At 39.1% G+C, this 5,977-nt stretch overlaps 1 pseudogene across 1 annotated transcript in view; it reads right to left on the bottom strand.

Moving 5' to 3' along the window:
* Nucleotides 1-4,466, bottom strand: part of LOC306861820 (solute carrier organic anion transporter family member 1C1-like) — an 87,106-nt pseudogene extending 82,640 nt beyond the window's left edge. The window contains exons 1-3 of the transcript in view: nt 4,424-4,466; nt 4,221-4,297; nt 2,533-2,674 (exon numbers count right to left, since the gene is read on the bottom strand). The product of the transcript in view is annotated as a solute carrier organic anion transporter family member 1C1-like (transcript). The remainder of the gene's footprint in view (nt 1-2,532; nt 2,675-4,220; nt 4,298-4,423) is intronic.
* Nucleotides 4,467-5,977: the final 1,511 nt, after the last annotated feature.

Below are 5,977 nucleotides of genomic sequence, written 5' to 3'. Positions count from 1 at the left end.
GTCTTTTTTTTTTTCTGGTGCTATGTGATTTTCAAGCCTTAAACTATTTGCCAAAGATCGCGTTACCTATGCTAAAATTTACCTATGCTAAAATTACCTATGCTAAAAAATGACCTAATCAATTCGGTATTACTGTGGCCACGGGAATAATCTGAATTGTTAAAACATACTGGTTTTAATGCTTGCTGGACAAGTCGTTAATGAGGTATCGTTAATAAGGTATAAGTTGAACGTTTTGATTAATATCCATTAATTATACGAATATGAAATCGATACGACTCGATTTCCAGAAACTAAAATTAAATTAATAGTTCTAAAATTACTACAAGTTACAAGTCACCAACTTGGGTAAAGGTTTTAGAGTATCTGATTTTAACAGTTCTTAAGTATTTTCCTTATACTAAATATAGGCTCAAAGATGCACTAGTCAAAGAGACATGCCAGTCAAAAACTGTAAGGTTGTGGAGAAGCTAGGGGAAACAGGCAGAGGCAAGGATCTGTGTGTAGGGATTTCATGGAAAAACTAGAAGAAATAACAAGCCAAAAACCAAAGCGAACAAAGATCAGAATGACCGGCAAACAGACAACCATTACATTCAACAACTCACAAAGAACTAAAGAAACACTAGGCAATATATATATACAGGAGGCTAACAAGCTGAACAAGATAAGATATAAACTGACTACAAACGCCATGGGAGACAGGAAGTGACATAAAAGTCCAAGACAAGGCACAGAGTACGTAACACAAACAAGAAAGAGCTGATTTGTGAGGAGAGCGAACACATTTATTTTCTAAAACCAAAATAAAACTGACCACCTCAAAATTGCAAATAAAGAAATATAATAATAAATAAATAATAATAAAAATTAAAAACTCAAAGTCTTGCACTGGATGTGCAAGAAGACTTTGATTCCACCTGTGATTCACAAATACTTGCTAAGGCGCTCACATTCATGTAAAGTAGCCTTGTTGACAAGTTTGGGTGAGTAAGGGCAAAACGCACAAGATATAGTACTTTCAGTGCTCTGTAGTTGGCAATATCACATCTTTTGTAGCAGAAATAAACTGTTGCAGAAAAGCTTGGTGCCATGCAAAATGTAATGTGTAACTGCAACACTCTTTTCAAATGTAGCGGAGTAAAGAGTGCAGATACTATTTAAAAATGTAGTGAAGTAGAGAGTAAAAGTTGCTAAAACTCAGCAGTAATGCTGAGTAATGCTTTGATACTAAGCAAAACTCCAAAGTATCCCAAAAGATATGCAAGTACAGTAATTAGTTACACTTACTCCAATACTTTACACCTCTGCTACCCTGAAGGTTTACATGTATCCTGTATGGAAGTCAATGGAAGTCAAGCTCCAGTGAGAAGTGACAAATTTGGAAGCGCAGAGGAGAGAGCAAAGTTTTAAGAGAAGTTTTAAATAAGCATATCTTATTTTTATGTGCAAGCACTTTTATTTTTATTATGGATGTATGCACTTTATTTTGCTTCTAAATCCTGTCCACCATTCACTGCCTTTATAAAGCTTGGAAGAGTTGGCCCATTTTTAAATATAACTCCTATTGTATTCATGTGGAGGAAGAAAGTCATATACACTTAGGATGGATTGAGGGTGAGTAAATCATGGGGTAATTTTCATTCTTGGGCAAACTATCCCTTTAAGGTAGCTCTGCTAATAGGGGACTTGGGGACTTGCAGACCCTTTCAGTAGCCCCTTCCTCCCCTGACTTCACACCTGTACTGGTTAAGGTGATGTTGTACCCTAGGCTGGATTATGTTCAAAGGTGCCATTATCATACTTTGATCCCATTATTCTTAAAGTGTGTTCCCCTCCACCATTCATAATCCATGGGCAGGAAAAGCTTAAGTTATGTCCAGTCCCTTCCATCCATCACTCAGGCCAGCTGCATTAACCAATCAACTCTTTGTCTGCTTTGGGGGGGCGCAACCAAGGATCCACTGCCTCCAAACATACCAAAATCGCATTGGTTTTCAGATGCAATTTCACTTGTTTATGAGACACGCCTTATCGTTTCACTGCTATCAGACCCACTCTACTCATAGTGTGGATGCTTCACAGGCGTTATCAAGAGGGGCGCATTTGAAAGATGATTGTGCTGCAGCAGGCTGGTCCTTTCTGCAAACATTCATAAGATTTTATAATGTGGATGTGGATTCAACCCCAGGATTTCAAGTCCTTTGGGGTTGATTCATTTCTGTACCCCAGAAGTGTGCTTGTGTAATAGCAGACTATTCACAGCTTGCAAGGAGGCATCTTTCAGTATGTGGATATTAAAAGTTACCATAGTGTCAGCTCTTTCCATTTGAAAGGGAATGTCTCAGGGTTACATATGTAATCCAGTTCCTTGAGAAGGGACTGAGATGCTGTGTTGCATGGCTGTTGCCATAGAGTTAACTCTGCTTCTTGCTTCTTGTCCCCTTCTCAGGGAATTGGGTTAGAGCCCTGAGACGATTTTTGCAGTTGGGGGTAATTTTTGTTGAGGCATTTTTGGACCTATATGCAAACCCATCTCAAAACTGCCATCGATGAGGCCCACAACAGAGCTGGAAAGGTCAAATCTCCTGTCAATCTGAGTGATGGCGCTTTTCATGTAGGTCCCATGCAGAGTTTTGGAGAAGCAGGCGAAGGAAAGGACCACAATAAAAATCTTGAAGAAAAGTTACAATGGAAGGAGAATCAATGATTCAAATTAGTAAAAACAAAAAAACACTATAAACAGCAATTAAACACAAGCTATTTTTTTATGAAATGAACATGGATTACAATGACAACATACAGATGTATCTATATATATATATACAGTATATATCAGTATGAGACTTGCTGAAATCGCGTTTGGTCTCGTACTGTATCGCGTATCTTGTCAGTGTCTGCACTTGCTTGGCGATTTTTTGTGATAAACAGGAAAGTGGGTCCAGCTGAATTCAAATAGTGATTTGTTAGATAGGTATAAAAAAGTTTATTATACCGCGGCAGCCGTCATGTAAAGCCCTCCTCGTGTGAAGACCGAAGAGTGCAAGAGTCTACCGTGCGACGCCACCGGACAGGGACACCGGCAAAGGATATAAGTTTCGCTTTTTATTTTTCCTCTTTCCTACAACTTGTTTCACTTCTGTTTCAGTTTTTATAACCATTTATTACTATGTGTAAGTAAGTTGTTGTTGTTGTTTTAAAACATGTGTGCCTGGCTCAGTGTTGATGTCTGTATATGTTGTTTATTCAGTTTTAGTTTTATTTAATTGTAGTTATTTTAGTACTTCATACTATATGGATATGATATATATATATATATATATATATATATATATATATATATATAATTTATTTTTATATGTATGTATATGTATACTGTATGTGTGTGGCTGTACATACACATGTAGTTGTTTTTTGGTGTTTGGCTTAGTGTTATGTTAGAAGCATTATTATACTCATTCCTTTTGTTGTTTTCATTTTTTGAATTGTTTTTAGCTTATTTTTTGTTTTCCTTTAAATGTTTAGTATTGAAATGTTGTTGTATGCATTTGTCAATTTTATTTAATTTCTTTATTTTCTTAAATGTGTGTATATAATATTTACAGAGTTTTGACTTTTAGTTTTAGTTACTTTTTCTTATTTGTAAGTCGCTTTGGAAAAAATTGTCTGCTAAATGGCTAAAAGTAAAGTAAAAGTAAAATATAGTACATATACACACTTGCATTTAAATGTCACAGCTCGACCAGGCTCCCAAACTAGCCAATCACAGCGAACACCATCACCGGAATTGTAATGAAGCACACCTGCACACAATCTGAAACTCATCACCCCTCACCATAAAGCCACACACCTCACTGCACTCAAACGTCCGGTCTTGTTTCTACCTGCCTGACCTGCCGCCCGCCCGCCCGCCCGCCCGCCCGCCCGCCCGCCCGCCCGCCCGCTTAACTCTTGTGATCTCTCCAAGCGTTGTGTTTGTCCGTCTCCTGGTTCTCCACTCAAGGAAGCTGTCTTCAAACAGTGAGGTGTGTGTGGTCCTCTTTTCGTCCATGAGTTCCTGTCAAGACAAGTCAGTCAAGTTATCCACTCATCTCTTCATCTGAAGTATATCTGCATTCCATACTCACCGTCTCATCCGTTGAATTGCTCTGCTGTCAATAAACATCACTACTTTGTTTTAATCCTTTGTGTGAAGTCTGTTTTTTTTTGTTTTTTTTTACCTGGTTCAATTTCTCTATCACATATCGCCCAGGGCCCAGAAATGTAAAGGCCAATGCCTTATCCCGTATCCATGCTCCTGAGGAAAACGATGAAGAACCAGAGCCTATCATTCCAGAAAGAATCATTGCCTGTTCCATTCAGTGGAATCCTGAGCCAGATACTCCGGCCAATGCCTCCACAGCCACTGCGCCGGGCTGCCCACCTGGTGTACAGTACGTTCCTAGAACACAACGCACTTCTACCATCCGCTCCGTTCACAATTCTCTGGGCACTGGCCACCCAGGGGCCAACAGCACCCTCTCGCTGCTGAACGATCGATACTGGTGGCCCAATATGGCCAGGGATGTGAGAAGGTTCGTCCTGGGCTGCGTGGAATGCGCCATTTCCAAAAGCCCTCACCATTTACCAGCAGACAAACTCCTCCCGCTGCCCGTTCCCAACCGTCCATGGTCACACCTAGGGGTAGATTTCATAACCGACCTGCCTGCATCAGACGGTAAAACATGTGTATTGGTGATTGTGGACCGATTTTCTAAGTCTTGTCGACTTCTTCCCCCAGAGAGGGTCTGGGACGATGCTCACCATCAATTCCAACATACAGTTCGCAAGCGCAAGATTACAGCAGGCCTTCGTAAGTCCGAAGCCCCCCAGTATCAACCGGGGACAGAAGGTCTGGCTGTCAACAAGAGACATCCGAATGTGCCCGCCCTGCAAAAAGCTCAGTCCCAGATATGTTGGCCCCTTCACCATACTGAGACAAATCAACCCGGTCACTTTCCAACTACAACTACCACCACAATACAGAATCCATTCCACCTTTCACGTATCACTCCTGAAACCTTATCATTCTGCTGTCTCTCCCTCCACAGAGCCTGGTCCGAGTGAAGAACCCCCTCTCCCGCTGATACTGGAGGACAGAGCCATTTATAAGGTAAAGGAGATCCTGGACTCCCGGCGCTGTGGTGGTCGCTTGGAGTATCTCGTCGACTGGGAGGATTATGGTCCAGAGGAGAGGTCATGATTGGTTGGCTTACCATTGTCCTCTGCAGTAGGCTCAGACATCAGTCATGATATTATCAAAAATTATATATTTTAGTATTTATTTTATTTTTGTTCTGATAATTTATTCAGCTCTAATACAAAAAGAGGTCATTCATCAACTGATGATAACCACAATAATATAAATAATGTTTTCTATATTTAATTAATTTGTTAATTAACAAAAGTTTTGTCAATTATTTTTAAGGTAAAAAACACAAACTGTCATTTTTTTTCCAGAGACAACTTATTTAGAATGAGTTTGTTACTCTATTTTTGATAGATAGATATTCAAACAAACAGTAAATATATAAATGAATGAATGAATATACATAAATACAGTACATACATGCATTAATACATAAAACATAACTCACCTTATATTTAAAAAAAAAAAAAAAAAAAATCAGAAAGACTGAAATCTTCCAATCTTTGCAGCAGACATAGGTTAGCTTCTGTTTTATTGCCCCATCTCCAGAACAGTCGAATGAGATGACAAATGGAAAAATCTTAATGAAAATAGATTAATAAGGATAAAAAAACAAACAAACAAAAAAAACAGTTATGCAAAAAAGAAACAAGGAAAGGCAAGCCTCATGAAACAGAGAAAGCCTTTTTCATGTGTTTTCATGACTTACTCTGACAATCCTTTTAAATTTAGTCTGGTTTAATTCTCCCCTCAGTCATAAACCCATCAAGCAGCCATTCATCTAAGGCA

This window comes from Barbus barbus (assembly GCF_936440315.1).
Source record: "Barbus barbus genome assembly, chromosome: 42".
NCBI lineage: Eukaryota > Metazoa > Chordata > Actinopteri > Cypriniformes > Cyprinidae > Barbus > Barbus barbus.
This window is presented reverse-complemented; position numbering and strand designations above follow the sequence as displayed.